At 38.5% G+C, this 21,840-nt stretch overlaps 1 long non-coding RNA gene and 1 pseudogene across 1 annotated transcript; both read left to right on the top strand.

The window, feature by feature from the left end:
* The first annotated feature begins 619 nt into the window (after positions 1-619).
* On the top strand, positions 620-720 carry LOC130471081 (uncharacterized; annotated as a pseudogene).
* Positions 721-3,192: 2,472 nt separating this feature from the next.
* Positions 3,193-21,789, top strand: LOC110798568 (uncharacterized). The gene is made up of 4 exons (XR_002536114.2): positions 3,193-3,930; positions 4,015-4,159; positions 4,465-5,045; positions 21,683-21,789. It is a non-coding gene; the product is annotated as an uncharacterized lncRNA (long non-coding RNA).
* The last annotated feature ends 51 nt before the right edge of the window (positions 21,790-21,840 follow it).

The following is a 21,840-nucleotide window of genomic DNA, read 5'->3' as shown; positions in this document are numbered from 1 at the left end:
CCCACTTCCTTGGCCATAGCCTTGGTGGGGACCATACATGGAGGGCCCTCTAGGTTGCCTAGAAAAATTAGGATTGTTAGGGTTATCATTCCTAGACCTCTCATTTACGGCATTAGCATACTCTACATCAAACTCGCCTTCATACGAAGGGCCATAATCCACAAATGACAAGTTATGAACTAAGGGGCATGCATCGGGGGAATGACTATAGTCTTGGCAATTTTCGCAAAAGAAGGTGCCCGGAGGCATTGAGCCATAAGAACTAACCTTTCCCTTCCCCTTAGAGAGAAGAGTGACCGAGGGAGGAGGGATTGTAGACGGTGATGGCGGTTGGCTCGGTGTGTTTTCGAGCTTCTCCAAGCGTGAGGTAAGCTTCTCTATCATCCGTGCTTGCTCTATGGCGTACACCGAACCCTTACCATCTTCAGCCCTACCTTTCCCATCATAATTCCTTGTGCCTACATGCCAAGATTGGTAGTTTCGAACTACATCCTCAATTATTTCCTCTATTTGATCCTCAGTTTTATTCATAATGGGGCCTCCCGCGCCCGCATCAAGACTTGTCTTCGAACTTGGACTCAACCCCAAGTAGAATGTTTGAAGCAACAACCATTTAGGAATCCCATGGTGAGGGCATTCCCTTTGGTACTCCTTAAAATGATCCCAAGCTTCGAAGAGTGACTCCTCTCGCTTTTGCTCAAAGGATTGAATCTTGTGGCGACACTCCGCCGTCTTCCCATGCGAATAGAACTTGTTTAAGAATGCACTTGTCACTTCGGTCCAAGTGCGAAGTGAGTTGGGCTTGACCTCCTTGTCAAGCCAATCACTTGCTCGCCCAAGTAGAGAGAACCAAAACAATGTCAACCTCACATAATCCGATGTGACACCATTGTGCTTGATTGTGTCACAATAGTGCTCGAATTGTTTGAGATGCTCGTGAGGTGATTAATTACTCTTCCCACAAAAGGGGTGGCTTTGCACCAAATTGATCAAGGCGGGCTTGATCTCAAAGTTGTTGGTACCCGTTGTTGGGGCTTGAATACCACATGTAGCTTCGAATGCCTCCGGTATTCCCAAGTTATTAACCGGGAGCGCCATGTTCTCAAAAACTTGCTCACTCTCTTGTTGTTCCTCACCAACACTCAACGATGCGAATCTGTTATTGCTTGATGAGCTAGACCGTACACGCCTTTGTCTCCTAAGTGTCCTCTCCAATTCAAGGTCAAGCGGATGGAGGGTCCTTTGACGAGCACGCCCCCTAACAAGCATACAAACTCAAGAAAAACCGTGAGCAATGCCAAAGAAAAAGAAAGCTAAGCGAAATTGCAATGTTTTTGTATTTTCTAATAATGAACTAGTCTCAACTTAAACTCAGAAACAACAACCGTTTCTCGGCAACGGCGCCATTTTGATAGGGCGTTTTACGTCGTTGAAAGATCAACGCCACAATCAAACAAAATTTATAAAACCACTAGACTAACCAACTATATCAACTATAGTGGCAAGTAAAGGGATCGTCCCAAAGAAACGATGGTTATTGAGTTTAAATGTCAAGCTAATTCGAACAAGAGGTTTGATTTGAACTATCACTAAGATGCTAAACTAACAATTAAACTAGATTGAATCAAGGAAGCTAAACGTTAGGGAGTTGGGGATAGTCTAGGGAAATCGCACTACAAGAAAAATTACTTACAGGAGCAACACATAATTGCCTCTAAAAATGGGGATGTAGCCTCTAATGGCTTTCTGAAGCAAAAAAGTGGATGCCTCTAATAAGTCTGTCGCTAATTAGTTGTTGCCTCTAAAGGCCCCTTTTTGAGGCAATATAGCGCATTGCTTCTAAAAGCACATACATTTAGAGGCAACGATATATCTTTGCCTCAAAATATATTTAGAGGCAATATAAAAATTGCTTCTAAAAGTTGTATATATTTAGGGGCAACCATGTAACTTTGCCTCGAAATATAATTAGAGGCAAGATAAAGTTGCCTCTAAAATCCATATATATATCGAGGCAACGATATAACTTTGCCTCAAAATATAATTAGAGGCAATACAAAAATTGCTTCTAAAAGTCGCATACATTTAGGGGAAACCATATAATTTTGCCTTGAAATATAATTAGAGGCAATATACAAAACTTCCTCCAAAAGGCACATATATTTAGGGGTAACCATGTAATTTAACTCGAAATATAATTAGAGGTTGCCTCTAAAAGTCACATATGTTTAGGGGCAACCATATAAATTGCCTCAAAATATAATTAGAGGCAACATCTTCTTTTTTCTTTTCTTTTTTTCAAATAATGATATTTAGATGGAATTTGAAACTTACGTGAAAGGTTTTTAGAGGCACCAGAACATCTAGAATATTATTACATAAATTTACAAGCACGATCACTTATAAGCTAATTTTTTGGTAAATTAGTAATATTATATACCAAAAGCGAACCAAATATTTGTACAAGCTCAACCAAATAAAACACCCTAGACCTTGCAACAAACTGCAAGCCCGTAACTACATAAAACTAAGATAGTCAACCAAACCACAAAACCAATACAAAAGAACCCCAAAGAAACAAAAACTACAGAAGTCAAACCAAGTCGGTCTGAAGTGGTTTTGTACAAACTAACCATACCACATGCTACATGTAACTCTTCTTCATATTTGCATTCACCTTCCACTACTAGAAAAATCGGATACAAAGGCAAGTCATAATTGTCCCTAAAAATGGGAATTTAGCCGCTAATGGGTTTTTGAAGCAAAAAAGTGGATGCCTCTAATAAGTCCGTCGCTAATTAGTGGTTGCCTCTAAAGGCCCCTTTTTGAGGCAACACAATGTGTTGCTCCTAAAAGCCCATACATTTAGAGGCAACCATATATCCTTGCCTCAAAATATAATTAGAGGCAACCCCATAATATTGCCTCAAAATATAATTAGAGGCAACATATATATTTGTCTCGAATTATAATTAGAGGCAACCTATATCTTTGCCTCAAAATATAATTAGGGGCAACAATATCTTTGCCTCGGATTATAATAAGAGGCAATCACATATTTAGAGACATATTAAACATTAATTCTAAAGACATATATTTAGGGGCAACCATATAATTTTGCCTCGAAATATAATTAGGGTCAATTACTTATGCCCCTAATGATATCACTACTACAAATTTTGTATTGTTTCGACGCTTTTTGACCCATTTGTTGACACATAAAAGCGTCGGAGAAAACATTTGACGCATTGTTTGATGCATAAAAGCGTCGAGAAATAGAGAATTCACGACACTTTCTTCGTCAAGAACCTATACACTTTTTTCGACGCCTTTTCCGTCAAGAAAACTGCTTCCCATTTCCCACATATATTATTTGTTAATGTTCTACAAATTATTATAATTCGATATGAATGCTAAAGCTAAGTTAAACAAATAACCAGACTTAGATATATACTATATGTGACTAAACTTTACACAACATTTGGTGAGGCCGCTCTTGATCCCGAGGTGTTGGGATACAAGTTGGAAGGTGGGGAGATTCTTTCTAACTGCCCTCCTTACGACTTCAAGGCTAGCAACCCTCGGCAACCGAGGTTAGAGAACGCCCGGTTTTCGGCTCACGCCTTGGCCCATATCGACGACGTTCGGGCCGATCCTTGGTCTCCTGAAATTTTTGTTTAAGCGCCATAAACGATAGAAAGGAGATTGAGGGAAAATTCTGGCGCCATTGAAAATTGAGAGGTGAGAAACATAAAATTTATTTGCGCCATTGAAATCTCTGGGATCTTTTCATTTTCTGGGTAAGTCGTCATCATCAAGATGATATAATTTGAAATAGATCAATCTCGGCGAGCACATGATTTTCTTTCTTTTCTTCATCTACCATTTCCAGATACGTCAGGAAGGAGAGCGCACTGTCTCTGACTTAATGTAAACCCAAAAAATACCCATCTACAATTCTAAATGCCGTTAATTTGTTCTTGATTTCCTCTGATTTTCTTTTCAATTTTACAGCCTCTGAAGATCCCCACCGTTGATTTTGGTTTGATCTCTCTCCTCAGCCACGCCCACTACCGTACGATCCATCTTCACCTTCCTAATCTTCTTTACTTTCTCTCTCTTCTCTTCTCCATCTTTTGCTTCTGAGTCAGATCACAAGGTTAGTATTCACTCTCCTTACTCCAATTCTCCTTGTAATTGAAATTAAATAAAAAATTTGATTTCTTTTTTTGATGTGGGTTTAATTTGATTTGTTTTTCTGGCATGGGGTTTACTTTTTCTTTTCTTTTGATGTTCGATTGAGCTTAGATTGTTTATCTAGAACTGGGTTTTATCTACAGATCTCAACTTTTTGCTGCTTTTGTGTTTGTTCTTGTTGATGTAGATTAGAATTATGTTCTATTGTAGGATTTATGTTAATTTCACTATTTGTTTTGATTACATTGTTATTTTGTGGATTTATAGATACCCATTTTTAGCTTTAATGGGAAATTATTGAAGAGGAAAGGAAGGATAGGTATTGGAAGGGAGGAGCAATTAGGGTGCTCAGGGATAAATTCCCAGGGCATCACTAAGCCTGCCATTTGTCGTCTTACTCCCCGAGGCGGTGTCAAGAGGATCAATTTCTCAATACAAGGTTCTATAGGACATCTATATTTTGATTCCAGTTCAGGCAGATGTAAGAAAACGACTATTGTTTGCATATAGTACCTCATTAGCTGATCTAAATGATTAGCCTAGCTGCAGTAGAGGTGTCACGAGCTCACATAATGGGATTTCAACTCCCCCGATGTTTGTTTCCTTTGCGAGCAGACACTTGAGATTGCCCAATTTTTGGTATTTGTATACAGTTGTTTTTTTGTTTTTCCCTTATGGATCTTGTTGTTCAAGTCCTTATATGAAACTTGTCTGGTTATTTAAGCAAATGCAGAGCATTTGTAGTTTTTTTATGCTTAGCAGGTAATGGCATACAGACACCAGAAGCAATCACAACCACCCATGGAATATTACGCAGATTTAGTGATTTCTTAAAGCTGTTTTCAGAGGTTTAGCGCCAAACCCACACCTAAAATCATTTTAAGTTGACTGGACTTAAAATGCTCACCAATTGGGTAACAATGCCAGCTCATTGCCTTGTCACTGCCTAGTCATCTGAAAAATTTCAAGGACAATTTGAATTTGAATTTCAAATAATAAAACAATTTTTTATTTTTTTTAATTTTGTTGAAATGTCGATGAAACCAATGTTCATTCATCTCTCCAAAGTCTTTTTCACTCTTCCAAAGTGATTTCGATTCCACTTGAATAATGTATATCAACTGCACCAGGAAGCCAAAAATGAATAAGATGAGAGTACCTTCTATACCCACATCCTTGATGTAGTGACTTAGCTTTTCTTTTTCTTCCTTAAATTGAGTTTTCTAGATGCTGTTCAATCATTTTGTGACAGTTATGGTTTTCCCTAACCCATTTATGGTTTTGAGAATGGCAGTTTATGGATTTTCACAAACCCGATATTCATTTTTGTTGTGCTTTTGGATCTGAAAAAATGAGAGTACCTTCTATAGAAGCAATTTGTGGGCTTTTGTATTTGTGAAGTGTGGCGGTAAAATGGTGTGGATTTATGTGGTTATGGTAATTAGATCTTGGTAATACCAATTAATTTTGACATGGTTGTTGATTTCTTGTTTTCTCCGACATATCAGTACTTTATCTTTATCTTTTTTCAATTTTTTTTTTTTTACATTATTATTTTTGTAGATCTGGAAACATGAGAACATACTCTCGTAACGGAGTTTGTAAATTTGTGACTTTGTGAACATGTCAGTTATGTCAATGGAGTATTTTCTTTGATTTTGTAATTTTTTTTTTCGATATTTCCAATGTTGGATTTGTTTTGTTGTTGCTTATTTCATCCTAGTTTGATATCCATATTCCCTAATTTTATCAATGTTTTGTTTAAGTTTGGAAATAAAAAACATGGTTTGTTGTTGACAAATATATAAAAATGGACAATAGCAGGGAATTGGAAAAAAAATGGGAAAAAAAGGGTGGGGGGTTGGTAGGGAAGAAGTGAAGGAAATAATGCCCTTGGTCCAAGTATGCATTCTATGTTAAGTCTAATAAATGCGGTTCAGTATTAATTGACAAGTTAATAATTCAGTGAGATCAAGTGAGCTGAATGCCTAGCTAGAGGCCGCTTCAGTTCAAGTGGAATTAATGATATTAATCCACAGCTTACTCTTGACTGAACCCGTAGGGTCACACAAATAGTACGTAAACGGATCAAGTATCTAATGGCATTAGATACTCTATCTATGAATATTCGGAACCGACGGATCTTGGTTTCAGTGGGAGCTAAGATCGTCACAGGCAAGAAATGAATACTCCGGAAACGATGATATTGCCGGAAACGGAAATATGGATCGTATCGGAAATATAAATATTATCCAAGTCGTAGATGTTGCCGGAAACGGAAACATGGTACGTATCGGAAAATATTATCGGAAATGGAAATATTGCCAGAATCGGAAATATTGCCGGAAACGGAAATATTGTCAGAATCGGAAATATTACCGGAATCGGAAAATAATTCCGGAAACGGAAATATTAAATATTTGTTCGAAACGGAAATTAATTCCGGAATCGGAAATATTAAATATTGTTCGTATCGGAAATGAATTCCGGAATCGGAAAATTTAATCGGAAGCGCATCGTACGAATAAGAATCGGACGAGGCCTGCCGGACGAGGCCCAGCACGAAGCCAGGCCATCGCCCAGCAAGCCAAGCGCGCCGCACAAACAGCAAGGCCAGGCCCAGCAGGCTGCGCGCAGCGCGCAGCGCGCACAGCGCGCACAGCACGCGCAGCGCACAGCGCGCGCGGGCGCTGAGTGGGCTGCTGCTCGCGCGCACGCATGAGGCCCATCGTGGCTGTCGTGCGTGTGTGTGCAAGTGTTTGTGTTCGTGCACGTTTCCTAAAACATGCAGAGTTCGGTTAATGATTAAATTCCTAATTCTATTTGATAAATTAATTAAATTAGAGTTCTTGTAGGATTCTAGGTTTGATTAATTTGTATCTGAATAGGATTTCGATTCCCTTTCCATACCGCTATAAATATGAGGCTAGGGCTCACAATTTATAACACAAGTTTCAAAGTATTCAAAGTGAGTTTTTGAGAGAAAAATTCAGTCACACATTTGCCTATAAAGTGCCGAAAATAATAGTACCTTAAGGGCGATTCTAGTTGGTCAATCTTAAGGCGGATCCGGACGTGCTGTGGACTATCTACGGAGGGACGACACTTGGAGTCCTAAAGACTTGTTCTTGTTCGGTTCGGGCGCAGCTAGGGAAGGCACGCAACAAAGAGTATGCATCTATTCTATGCTAAATGATTATGTGTAAATAATATGTTTTCCTGGGTTTATGGTTTTTCCGCATGATTTATGAATTGTCATATGTATCATAACCTAACAAGAAGTTGAATGCGCGTTTTATTATGCTCAAGCCTGTACTCGAACCCGTGACCAGCGTGCAAGCAATGCTCTATGTTAATGTTGTAGTTGTGACCATTGTGACGTGAGGCCGAAGCCATTGTTGGTTTTGCGTAGAAATTGTATTTGTTTGGTTTCAGTATCTGTAAAATACAATGTAAATTATATTGTAAAAAAGGAAATCGCTGATTTATTATTTTTTATACAATTAAAATTCTGAAATTGTATTGTGTATAAACTGTAGTTAGTGTAAAGATTAAGTTGTAATATAAATTAGAACATGTATTTTTTTTATGAATTGCTAATGAACCTATTTAATCCATTACCACTCAATCCGTTGTTTTGTACAATATATGTTTTGGAGTTTGGTTATCGCAAACGTGTTTTGGAGTAAAATTCGGGATTGAGTCGGTATTAATCCAAGTTTAAGATTGTCAAACATTCACCCAACTTACTTAATACGTTACTTTAATGTATGCAACATCAAAAGGTTTCCATAGCATTAGTTCAAATACGTACAACAAAAACTAGGTTATTACGAAGTCGGTCGGAATTTTTGTAGCGTTACAAGCATCCTTAGTTCCAGAACGAGGACACCACATTGTTTACAAAATCTTGATCTTCCATATCGATGTAGGCCTGATTGTAATGCATCTCATTCACAACATCTTGGGCAGGGCCTGCTACAAAATTTAAATGTTGGAGAAATGGCGGGAATACTAGACTTAATATGGGTTGCAAATGTTTTATTATAGCCTTAAGAAATTATTTAACATGTTGTGCTATTTAATTTTATTGATGAAATTGTAGTACAGATTGGGATGAATGCAAGTTTATGTGTTTTTGTTTTTTATTACACACTACTGTATTGTTTCCCGCCTATACTAAGGGTTGTTGCTGCAGCCAATCAACTAAAGAACCAATACCAGCATGAGCAATTAGTAGCCGGATCCACCATAGATTTAACATTAATTTGCTAATGAAGTGTGTATGCGTTTTTAATTTCCTCGATGTTATTTGGTTTATCATGTATACATATTAATTAAGTGATTTTCTTATTATTGGTTTTGGGATACGTATGTGTCCATATTATTGTTATACATAGTTTACATAAGTGTCTTGCTAATAAGGTTGGCTAATCCTCGTAACTAGTTAACTTAAGTGTCATGGTACTAGGTTATCCGGGAATGAGAATCGCTCGGGACACATGAAAGGGTTGGCTTAGACGATGAGTTTACTTAGGTGTCATGGTACTAGGTTATCCGGGAATAAGAATCAATCGGGACACATGAAAGGGTTGGCTTAGACGATCGAGTTTACTTAGGTGTCAGTGTACTAGGTTATCCGGGAATGAGAATTATTTTGGACACATGAAAGGGTTGGCTTAGACGATCGAGTTTACTTAGGTGTCAGTGTACTAGGTTATCCGGGAATATGAGAATTGTTTTGGACACATGAAAGGGTTGGCTAATCCTCGTAACTAGTTTCCTTAAGTGTCATGGTACTAGGTTATACGGGAATAAGAATTGTTCGGGTCACATGAAGTGTTGGCTTAGACGATCGAGTTCACTTAGGTGTCATGGTACTAGGTTATCCGGGAATGAGAATCGATCGGGACACATGAAAGGCTTGGCTTAGACGATGAGTTTATTTAGGTGTCATGGTACTAGGTTATCCGGGAATGAGAATCGATCGGGACACATGAAATGTTGGCTTTGATAGAGGGAGCTTACACATACTTTAGTTGTGCATAAAAACACACGAGACACTAACATACTCGAAAACATTAAAACAATTACATCAAAATAACCATGTAATTAATAAATACATTAATACCGAGCTTGTTCATTAGTGATAGAAATATTTGAAAAGAATGTAACAAAAATAACAATTTAATTATTATTAATTTGTAAGGAGGGTGCACAAGTAGGATGTTATTTATATTTTCCTTTTATTTTCATCAAAAGTTAATTTGAAAATTGGAAAAGCTTACACCTACTCACCTACATGTCGGACGAAAGGTTGGCTAATCCTCGTAACTAGTTCACTTAAGTGTCATGGCACGCACGAAGCAATGGACGCTTCGTGTTACCCTTAAGGGGTGTTGTATAATGCGGGCATGCGATGACGAGCAAGGGAGCTCGTCGCCCGTGCGGCACGAATGCAATGAGCAAGGGCGTAGTGCACGAGCACAAGGCAGCAGCCCTGCCTTGTGTCGTGTGCCACGAGCAATGAACGAATGGGCATGGGCGAAGAGCGAGCCAAGGCAGTCGCGTGTGGGCAGCAAGCGAGCTGCGCCACAACGCGCGCTGCCTCGCGCGCAGCGAGCGCAAGCTCGCGTGCCACGAGCGCTGCGCCCAGCATTACTCGCGCGCACAGCGAGCGATGTCGCCCGCCCAGCGAGCGATGTCGCGCCCCAGCGAGCGATGGCTCGCGCGCACAGCGAGCGATGTCGCGCGCCCAGCGAGCGATGGCTCGCGCGCCCAGCGAGCGATGTCGCGCGCGCGCACTGCGAGCGATAGCTCGCGTGCGATGAGCGCTGGCGCGCGCAGCGAGCACCAATGCGTGCGGAGGCTTGCGATAGGGAAGCAGCAGCTATGCGACGAGCGCATGGGCTGCGCGCACATGGCCAGCAATGGCTGTGTGCGTACGGCCCATGGGCGTGCAACGCGTAGGGTGTTTGCGTTACGATTAGATCGTTTTGAATGTTTAATTTGAAAATTTCAGTTCACGTAATTTTAATTAATTTTAAAATTAATAATTTGAATTATTTTCTTGGATTTTAATTTTGAATATTATAATTATAATAAATGTTATTTATTCTAATTATTTTACTAAAATTAAAATCATGAATTAATACGACTGAAATTAAATTAAATTTTTGGATTCAATTATAAATTGATATGAGCTTTAAATTTTAATTAAATTTGTATGTTTCCGGTTGGACTAGAAATACATTTTTATGTTTAAAATTGGTAAAGCATATGAATTTATTGGTTTAAGTGGGAGCGCTTTTTAGTCATAAACTCTTGATTAGGTCTACAAATCCTTAAGGTTAAAACAACTTGATTAGAATTAATAAGGACTGAATAATTGGTAGATTATTGGTGCCCTTGATTAATTGCTGCAAATGTTTACGTGATGCATAATGTGTTTTACTAACCAGCTATGTGGGCCATTCATGATAATGAATGGGTGAATGGTATATATTGTATATGTACTGTTTTGCAGGTTATGAAGTGACTAGTATGGCCCAAATAGGATAGAAAATATGGTATGCGTACCATTAATTTGAATGTAATTGGTCTAAAGTACCAAAGTTATTTTTCAATTCAAATATGGTCTGCGAACCATCAAATAGTTGTAATTAGTTATAGCTTATCCTATTTGAAGAAAATGGTGCCTCCCACGGAGATTTTCAAGACGGACTTTGAAGTCAAAGCTTCAAGATAAAGTCGGGCCATACTAGATCACAAATATCTTATGCATGTTTTAAGTTATTTATTGTTTTAAATATGTCTTAAAATGCATGAGATCAAAAGCTTGATTATGTTGCATGATTAAGGATTTTAGTTCACTTAAAATCTAACCAACATAGTAAGAGCCTTAAGTTCCAAACTTAAAAATTGAGTTAAAAGGTGCCATGCCAAAATATACACTTGCTTGGATATCCTTTACATCAATCTAGTAATAGTTTTCGCTCAGCGAGGTGTTACTTATTGGTCCTAAAGGGGCAAGGTACACAAATAATTGTGAGTACATGTTAGTTTTGGTGAAACTCAACGATATAAGTAAGGAGTCCTTTTATGTCGTGGCAAATTCGATAGGTTTACCTAATAAGTTCTTAGACGTACCTATCAACCAAGAATAGTTTCTAGACTATTAGCAAAAGGCTTTTGCTTACCTAAGATGTTCTAGGATTAAGTCGACAAACTGTGCTTAGTTCTTCAATGATTTTAGGATCTTGGAATCATTTTATTCACACCTGCCGGAACACATAACTTGAATAAAATGCTTAATAAACATTGAATTATGCATGTATGCTAGAATTTAAGTTTATTAAGAGAAACTGTGAATGGTTATTTATTTGTTTATTCTTTTCAATTGTAGTTTTTAATATGGCAAACAACAATTCATTCAACATTCGATCAATTCTCGAAAAGGAGAAGTTGAACGGGAAAAACTTCCTTGACTGGCAAAGGAACTTGCAAATAGTTCTTATGCAGGAAGAAAAGGAGTATGTCCTAGATGAGGCGATGCCCGAAGCTGCAGGCGACGGGGTCACTCAGGCAGCCCTCAATCGTTGGATTGATGCCAACAAGGATGTGAAATGTCTAATGCTCGCCACCATGAGTGCGGATCTGCAGAAAACGTTCATCAACTCAGATGCTTTCACAATCATCAGTGAGTTGAAGAACATGTTCCAAGATCTGGCTCGAGTCGAAAGATTCGAGACTCATAGGCAAATTCTTGAGACCAAGCTTAAGAAAGGCGAGCCCGTAAGTCCACATGTTCTCAAAATGATTGGACTCATTGAGAATATGAGTCGGCTGGATCAGCAATTTTCTCAGGAAATGGCTATAGACACCATCCTCCATTCTCTTCATAGCGGGTATGATCAGTTCAAACTGAACTACAATATGAATAGTCTGGACAAAACGCTCACTGAGCTTCACGGTATGCTGAAGACCGCTGAAAAGACGCTCAAAAGTGATAAGCAGGATGTGCTTATGGTGCGTGGGGGCAAGTTCAAGAAATCTGGAAAGAAGAGGAATGCTAAGAAAGGTGGCAACAAGGCCAGCCCAACTAAGCAAACTGGCGCCAAATCTGCAAAGAGGAAGGTCAGTCAACCCACTTCTGAATCTGAATGCTTCTACTGCAAGAAGAAGGGGCATTGGAAGAGAGATTGCTTGAAGCTAAAGGAAGATCAGAAGAACGGAACAGTCGTTCCATCTTCAGGTATTTTCGTTATAGACTGTATACTTGCTAATTCAACTTCTTGGGTATTAGATACAGGTTGTGGCTCACACTTATGTTCCAATCCACAGGGACTAAGAAGAAGTAGAAAGTTAAGCAAGGGTGAAGTCGACCTACGAGTGGGAAATGGAGCACGGATTGCTGCATTAGCTGTAGGAACTTACTATTTGTCGTTGCCCTCCGGGCTAGTTTTGGAACTGGAAGAATGTTTCCATGTTCCAAGTCTTACTAAAAACATCATTTCAGTTTCTTGCTTAGATGCTAAGGGATTTTCCTTTATAATAAAAGACAATAGTTGTTCGTTTTATTTTAAAGAGATGTTTTATGGATCTGCTAGATTAGTCAATGGACTTTATTTATTAGATCACGACAAACAAGTATATAACATAAATACCAAAAAGGCCCAAAAGGATGATTCAGATCTCACCTATCTGTGGCATTGTCGATTAGGCCATATAAACTTGAAACGCTTAGAAAGACTTCAAAGGGAAGGAATTCTAGAACCATTTAACTTAGAGGATTATGGTAAATGCGAATCATGTTTACTTGGCAAAATGACAAAGCAACCTTTCTCAAAAGTTGGAGAAAGAGCAAATGAACTATTGGGTTTAATCCATACAGATGTATGTGGACCAATGAGTACAAATGCTAGAGGTGGTTTCAGCTACTTTATCACTTTCACTGATGACTTCAGTAGGTATGGTTATGTCTACCTAATGAAGCATAAGTCTGAATCCTTTGACAAATTCAAGGAATTTCAGAGTGAAGTAGAGAATCAATTAGGCAAGAAGATCAAGGCACTGCGGTCTGATAGAGGCGGTGAATATCTGAGCTATGAATTTGATGACCATCTGAAAGAATGTGGAATTCTATCAGAATTGACTCCTCCTGGAACACCACAATGGAACGGTGTGTCAGAACGGAGGAACAGAACCTTGCTAGACATGGTCAGGTCAATGATGGGTCAGGCCGAACTTCCATTAGAATTTTGGGGACATGCACTAAATACAGCTGCACTCACTATAAATAGAGCTCCGTCTAAAGCTGTCGAAAAGACTCCATACGAATTATGGTTTGGAAAGCCTCCAAATGTGTCTTTTCTTAAGATTTGGGGATGTGAAGTATACGTCAAACGATTAATTTCAGACAAACTTCATCCAAAATCTGACAAATGTATCCTTGTGGGCTATCCAAAGGAAACAAAGGGGTATTACTTCTACAATACATCTGAGAACAAAGTGTTTGTTGCTCGAGATGGTGTCTTTTTGGAGAAGGATCACATTTCCAAAATGACAAGTGGGAGAAAAGTAGACCTCGAAGAAATTCGAGTCGAACAACAAACTCTAGAGAATGCTCAAGATGACATTCAAGATGAAACTCAGAGATCTTTAGAAGAATCTGGTGAGAATCATGGTCAATCTAGAAATGTTACCCCGCGTAGATCGCAAAGATATAGATCTCAACCGGAAAGGTACTTGGGTATTTTGACGAACGAGAGCTATGACGTTCTATTACTTGAAAGTGATGAACCTGCGACTTACAAGCAAGCTATGACGAGCCCTAGCTCCAAGCAATGGCAAGAAGCCATGCAATCTGAATTAGACTCCATGTCTGAAAACCAAGTATGGGATTTGGTCGATTTGCCAGATGGCTACCAAGCCATTGGAAGCAAATGGGTTTTCAAACTGAAAAAGGACAAGGATGGGAAACTTGAAGTTTTCAAAGCTAGATTGGTTGCAAAAGGTTACAGGCAAGTCCACGGTGTGGATTACGATGAAACCTTTTCACCAGTTGCAATGCTAAAGTCTATTCGAATAATGTTAGCAATCGCTGCATATTACGATTACGAAATATGGCAGATGGATGTCAAAACTGCTTTCTTAAACGGCGTTTTAACAGAAACTGTGTTTATGACACAACCTGAAGGTTTTGAGGATCCAAAGAATGCTAAAAAGGTATGCAAGCTAAAGAAATCAATCTACGGATTGAAGCAGGCATCCAGGAGCTGGAATATACGTTTTGATGAAGCAGTCAGTGACTTTGGTTTCATCAAGAACGCGGACGAATCTTGTGTATACAAGAAGGTCAGTGGGAGCAAAATTGCTTTCCTAGTATTATATGTCGACGACATATTGCTTATCGGAAATGACATTCCTATGTTGAACTCTGTCAAGATTTGGCTTGGGAAATGTTTTTCGATGAAGGATCTAGGAGAAGCACAGTACATATTGGGCATCAAGATTTACAGAGATAGATCTAAAAAGATGATTGGACTTAGTCAAAGCACTTATATCAATAAGGTGCTTGATAGGTTCAAGATGGCGGACTCCAAGCGAGGCTACCTACCCATGTCTCATGGAATGACTCTAAGCAAGACTCAGTGCCCAAAAACACTTGATGAGCGTAGACGAATGAATGGGATTCCATATGCATCATTGATTGGTTCAATAATGTATGCTATGATATGTACACGCCCGGATGTTGCGTACGCACTCAGTGCTACGAGCAGATACCAGTCAGACCCAGGAGAGGCGCATTGGACTGCTGCCAAGAATATTCTGAAGTACCTGAAAAGGCACAAAGATGACTTCCTGGTCTATGGTGGAGATGATGAATTAATTGTTAAAGGCTATACGGACGCAAGTTTCCAAACCGACAAAGATGATTTCAGATCACAGTCTGGGTTTGTCTTCTGCCTCAACGGAGGAGCAGTAAGCTGGAAAAGTGCTAAGCAAAGCACCATTGCGGATTCTACAACTGAAGCGGAGTACATTGCTGCACATGAAGCAGCAAAGGAAGCTATATGGCTAAGGAAGTTCATAGGAGAACTTGGTGTAGTCCCCTCCATTAAAGGACCAATAGCCCTGTATTGTGATAATAACGGAGCTATTGCACAGGCAAAAGAGCCTAGACACCACCAGAGAGTCAAGCATGTACTTCGTAGATTTCACCTTCTACGAGAGTTCGTTGAAAGAAAAGAAGTCGAGATAAGCAAAATTGGAACTGATGACAACATATCAGATCCATTAACTAAACCTCTGCCGCAAGCGAAGCACAACTCGCACACTGCAGCTATGGGAATCAAGCATATTGGAGAATGGCTTTGATGTCTCTGTTTAATGTTTTAAAGTTTTAGAGTTTAAATCTTTGTAAAACATTATTGGTTAATCATTCACAATAAATGAAAGGAATTCATTTTTCCATTTAATTTGTGGTTTATTAAATGATGAGTCCCTTCAATTTGACGATATATTCAAGATAGACTGTCAGGACCAGTCCTGTGACTAAGAAATGTCTATCAAGTGAACTTGAATGTCAAAGGTTGAAAATGGTCCCTAATCAGAGTTTTCTATAAAATTGGACGCATAGAAAACGTTAGACGATTAGAATGCAAGATGACTAGTAGTTCTGTTTCTTGAACTATGTGGACATGGCAATGTCATAATCATTTGCATAGATACTTACTTTGGGAAGACTAGTATCGGACAAGACCTATGAAACTTTACTGTAAGAGATGAAAGTCTGTCATAAGTAAATTTCATTAAATTATTAGACACTAAATCCTCAATACCTGAGTGATTTGAGATTACTTGTTTGAGAACTGGTTGCTTTGACGTTGACCAACCGTCGCACCGTAAAAGGAGGTTATAAAGGCAACGCTCAGGTAATCACCTATCAAACGAAGTCTAATCTCAAGATCGCAAGATTGGGATTGTCCTCCCATAAATCGGGATGAGATGCTTAAAAGTTGTACAAGGACACTCGGAGAGCTAGAAACTGTGAAATGCATGGCCGTGCTCGGATGAATCATAGGCTATGATTATCTGTTTATTTGATCAGTTGAACTCTGAAACCGAGGAACACCTCTGGACATAATAAGGATGACAACTCTTACCTTATGTTCAAGAGCAAGCATCGAGCGACAAAGGAATTAGGAAATGCACACTTGTCCCTAAGGACAAGTGGGAGACTGAAGGAAATAATGCCCTTGGTCCAAGTATGCATTCTATGTTAAGTCTAATAAATGCGGTTCAGTATTAATTGACAAGTTAATAATTCAGTGAGATCAAGTGAGCTGAATGCCTAGCTAGAGGCCGCTTCAGTTCAAGTGGAATTAATGATATTAATCCACAGCTTACTCTTGACTGAACCCGTAGGGTCACACAAATAGTACGTAAACGGATCAAGTATCTAATGGCATTAGATACTCTATCTATGAATATTCGGAACCGACGGATCTTGGTTTCAGTGGGAGCTAAGATCGTCACAGGCAAGAAATGAATACTCCGGAAACGATGATATTGCCGGAAACGGAAATATGGATCGTATCGGAAATATAAATATTATCCAAGTCGTAGATGTTGCCGGAAACGGAAACATGGTACGTATCGGAAAATATTATCGGAAATGGAAATATTGCCAGAATCGGAAATATTGCCGGAAACGGAAATATTGTCAGAATCGGAAATATTACCGGAATCGGAAAATAATTCCGGAAACGGAAATATTAAATATTTGTTCGAAACGGAAATTAATTCCGGAATCGGAAATATTAAATATTGTTCGTATCGGAAATGAATTCCGGAATCGGAAAATTTAATCGGAAGCGCATCGTACGAATAAGCATCGGACGAGGCCTGCCGGACGAGGCCCAGCACGAAGCCAGGCCATCGCCCAGCAAGCCAAGCGCGCCGCACAAACAGCAAGGCCAGGCCCAGCAGGCTGCGCGCAGCGCGCAGCGCGCACAGCGCGCACAGCACGCGCAGCGCACAGCGCGCACAGCGCGCGCGGGCGCTGAGTGGGCTGCTGCTCGCGCGCACGCATGAGGCCCATCGTGGCTGTCGTGCGTGTGTGTGCAAGTGTTTGTGTTCGTGCACGTTTCCTAAAACATGCAGAGTTCGGTTAATGATTAAATTCCTAATTCTATTTGATAAATTAATTAAATTAGAGTTCTTGTAGGATTCTAGGTTTGATTAATTTGTATCTGAATAGGATTTCGATTCCCTTTCCATACCGCTATAAATATGAGGCTAGGGCTCACAATTTATAACACAAGTTTCAAAGTATTCAAAGTGAGTTTTTGAGAGAAAAATTCAGTCACACATTTGCCTATAAAGTGCCGAAAATAATAGTACCTTAAGGGCGATTCTAGTTGGTCAATCTTAAGGCGGATCCGGACGTGCTGTGGACTATCTACGGAGGGACGACACTTGGAGTCCTAAAGACTTGTTCTTGTTCGGTTCGGGCGCAGCTAGGGAAGGCACGCAACAAAGAGTATGCATCTATTCTATGCTAAATGATTATGTGTAAATAATATGTTTTCCTGGGTTTATGGTTTTTCCGCATGATTTATGAATTGTCATATGTATCATAACCTAACAAGAAGTTGAATGCGCGTTTTATTATGCTCAAGCCTGTACTCGAACCCGTGACCAGCGTGCAAGCAATGCTCTATGTTAATGTTGTAGTTGTGACCATTGTGACGTGAGGCCGAAGCCATTGTTGGTTTTGCGTAGAAATTGTATTTGTTTGGTTTCAGTATCTGTAAAATACAATGTAAATTATATTGTAAAAAAGGAAATCGCTGATTTATTATTTTTTATACAATTAAAATTCTGAAATTGTATTGTGTATAAACTGTAGTTAGTGTAAAGATTAAGTTGTAATATAAATTAGAACATGTATTTTTTTTATGAATTGCTAATGAACCTATTTAATCCATTACCACTCAATCCGTTGTTTTGTACAATATATGTTTTGGAGTTTGGTTATCGCAAACGTGTTTTGGAGTAAAATTCGGGATTGAGTCGGTATTAATCCAAGTTTAAGATTGTCAAACATTCACCCAACTTACTTAATACGTTACTTTAATGTATGCAACATCAAAAGGTTTCCATAGCATTAGTTCAAATACGTACAACAAAAACTAGGTTATTACGAAGTCGGTCGGAATTTTTGTAGCGTTACAAGCATCCTTAGTTCCAGAACGAGGACACCACATTGTTTACAAAATCTTGATCTTCCATATCGATGTAGGCCTGATTGTAATGCATCTCATTCACAACATCTTGGGCAGGGCCTGCTACAAAATTTAAATGTTGGAGAAATGGCGGGAATACTAGACTTAATATGGGTTGCAAATGTTTTATTATAGCCTTAAGAAATTATTTAACATGTTGTGCTATTTAATTTTATTGATGAAATTGTAGTACAGATTGGGATGAATGCAAGTTTATGTGTTTTTGTTTTTTATTACACACTACTGTATTGTTTCCCGCCTATACTAAGGGTTGTTGCTGCAGCCAATCAACTAAAGAACCAATACCAGCATGAGCAATTAGTAGCCGGATCCACCATAGATTTAACATTAATTTGCTAATGAAGTGTGTATGCGTTTTTAATTTCCTCGATGTTATTTGGTTTATCATGTATACATATTAATTAAGTGATTTTCTTATTATTGGTTTTGGGATACGTATGTGTCCATATTATTGTTATACATAGTTTACATAAGTGTCTTGCTAATAAGGTTGGCTAATCCTCGTAACTAGTTAACTTAAGTGTCATGGTACTAGGTTATCCGGGAATGAGAATCGCTCGGGACACATGAAAGGGTTGGCTTAGACGATGAGTTTACTTAGGTGTCATGGTACTAGGTTATCCGGGAATAAGAATCAATCGGGACACATGAAAGGGTTGGCTTAGACGATCGAGTTTACTTAGGTGTCAGTGTACTAGGTTATCCGGGAATGAGAATTGTTTTGGACACATGAAAGGGTTGGCTTAGACGATCGAGTTTACTTAGGTGTCAGTGTACTAGGTTATCCGGGAATATGAGAATTGTTTTGGACACATGAAAGGGTTGGCTAATCCTCGTAACTAGTTTCCTTAAGTGTCATGGTACTAGGTTATACGGGAATAAGAATTGTTCGGGTCACATGAAGTGTTGGCTTAGACGATCGAGTTCACTTAGGTGTCATGGTACTAGGTTATCCGGGAATGAGAATCGATCGGGACACATGAAAGGCTTGGCTTAGACGATGAGTTTATTTAGGTGTCATGGTACTAGGTTATCCGGGAATGAGAATCGATCGGGACACATGAAATGTTGGCTTTGATAGAGGGAGCTTACACATACTTTAGTTGTCCATAAAAACACACGAGACACTAACATACTCGAAAACATTAAAACAATTACATCAAAATAACCATGTAATTAATAAATACATTAATACCGAGCTTGTTCATTAGTGATAGAAATATTTGAAAAGAATGTAACAAAAATAACAATTTAATTATTATTAATTTGTAAGGAGGGTGCACAAGTAGGATGTTATTTATATTTTCCTTTTATTTTCATCAAAAGTTAATTTGAAAATTGGAAAAGCTTACACCTACTCACCTACATGTCGGACGAAAGGTTGGCTAATCCTCGTAACTAGTTCACTTAAGTGTCATGGTACTAGGTTATACGGGAATAAGAATTGTTCGGGACACATGAAAGGGTTGGCTTAGACGATCGAGTTTAGTTAGGTGTCAGTGTATTAGTTTATCCGGGAATGAGAATTGTTTTGGACACATGAAAGGGTTGGCTTAGACGATCAAGTTCACTTAGGTGTCATGGTACTAGGTTATCCAGGAATGAGAATTGTTTCTGGTCACATGAAAGGGTTGGCTTAGAGGATGAGTTTACTTAGGTGTCATGGTAGTAGGTTATCCGGGAATGAGAATTGTTCGGGACACATGAAAGGGTTGGCTTAGACGATCGAGTTTACTTAGGTGTCAGTGTACTAGGTTATCCGGGAATGAGAATTGTTTTGGACACATGAAAGAGTTGGCTTTGAGAGGGAGCTTACACGTACTTTATTTGTCCATAAAAACACATGAGACACCTAACATACTCGAAAAAATTAAAACAATTAGATCGAAATAACCATCTAATTAATAAATACATTAATAACGAGCTTGGTCGTTAGTGATAGAAATATTTGAAAAGAATGTAACATAAATAACAATTTAATTATTATTAATTTGTAAGGAGGGTGCACAAGTAGGATGTTATTTATATTTTCCTTTTATTTTCATCAAAAGTTAATTTTACTAACACCCTTATCCTTGTACTCCTTCTTTATCCTATTACCAATTACAAACAACTCAAAACCCGTCATGTAAGCATAACGATGGTAAAATTCACTAAACTCAAGACCGGACTCAAAACATATTCTTGGACAAGGGGTGGTAGGCGTAGTTGAATTCACAATAGTTCTTTCTCCAACGACGGGTTCAATATTAAGGTCTATACTAACCATTGTACTCTGGAATAACAAATGAAATTAAACAAGTTAATTATTAATACAAATTTAAATAAATCATACAATGCTTTTATACATATAAATAGGTATGTCCATTTTACCATATTTATTCATATAATCAAATAATTAATTCATATACTAGCATATAATTTCATTTTTAATTTCACATATACAATTAATTTAATAAGAAAAGTTAACATACATAAATTACTCACGAAAATAAATGATTACACACATAAGGTACATAGGTTTCTCCGTCATCATAAACTAACAACATTGGTTACTCCGCTTGATAAATTGATGGTTTATAGATTATACGACAATGATAAAATCACAATAAGTTAATTCGGATTCACTAAGAAAAATATCATTAATTGATTCAAATAAACAAATAAATTTTTCACTGAGAGTGAAAGACTGTAAGGACTGATACGCGTTCAAAAGAACATATATACCACTGAGAGTGAAATTTCTACACCTTCTGAGATGAAAGTGCACCAATGAAAGATCTGATTTTGCCATCCCATAGAGAAGATCATCAGAGATATCCACGTTACCCAAGTCAATTGTGCTAATATATTTTCAATTCGGTCAAAAAAATCTGCGGCAAAGATAAGAGATCTGAGGGAATGACTATTTTCCGTTGCAAAAGACAGGCAGTTCTTTTTTTTTTTTTTTTTTTTTTAGTCAAGTGAAATTTGGGCGGGCAATTTTTCAGGAGAGTTTTGGGCGGTGAAATACCCGCTGTGAAGAGGAAAGTGGCGGAAAAACTGAAAACATTTCCCCCCTAAAGTATAACATTTCCCACCTAAATCAAAAAATAGTAATCTGACATGTCCTTCACCCATTGCATTTTAAGTCCAGTCAGCTTAAAACCATTTTATGTGTATGGACTCCCGAGGTTTAGCCCACATAATTTTATTAGGGTTGGTGGGGAGTCCTGGAGAAAATGAAATGATCCAATTATTCACAAGAAAAAGAAGAAAGTAATTGACTCTAATAGGAAAAGGTTCTTAATCTAACCTAAGGTCAATAAGCTTAATTACGCAAACAATATGA

This window comes from Spinacia oleracea, chromosome 3 (genome assembly GCF_020520425.1).
Source record: "Spinacia oleracea cultivar Varoflay chromosome 3, BTI_SOV_V1, whole genome shotgun sequence".
In the NCBI taxonomy this organism is placed as follows: Eukaryota; Viridiplantae; Streptophyta; class Magnoliopsida; order Caryophyllales; family Amaranthaceae; genus Spinacia; species Spinacia oleracea.
This window is presented reverse-complemented; position numbering and strand designations above follow the sequence as displayed.